General features: G+C 42.6%; 1 protein-coding gene across 2 annotated transcripts in view; it reads left to right on the forward strand.

Annotated features, from left to right (window-relative positions):
* Positions 1 to 202, forward strand: part of PTPRB (protein tyrosine phosphatase, receptor type, B) — a 130,486-nt gene that overhangs the window by 109,000 nt on the left and 21,284 nt on the right. The gene's annotated exons all lie outside the window — the stretch shown is intronic.

Genomic DNA, 202 nt, shown 5'->3' on the forward strand with positions numbered 1-202 from the left:
GGGGCTCCAAAATCACTGCAGATGGTGACTACAGCCATGAAATTAAAAGACGCTTACTCCTTGGAAGAACAGTTATGACCAATCTAGATAGCATATTGAAAAGCAGAGACATTACTTTGCCAACAAAGGTCCATCTAGTCAAGGCTATGGTTTTTCCAGTGGTCATGTATGGATGTGAGAGTTGGACTGTGAAGAAGGCTGA

The sequence above is a fragment of the Bison bison genome, unplaced genomic scaffold, assembly GCF_000754665.1.
Source record: "Bison bison bison isolate TAMUID 2011002044 unplaced genomic scaffold, Bison_UMD1.0 scf7180017864163, whole genome shotgun sequence".
NCBI classification, from domain to species: Eukaryota; Metazoa; Chordata; class Mammalia; order Artiodactyla; family Bovidae; genus Bison; species Bison bison.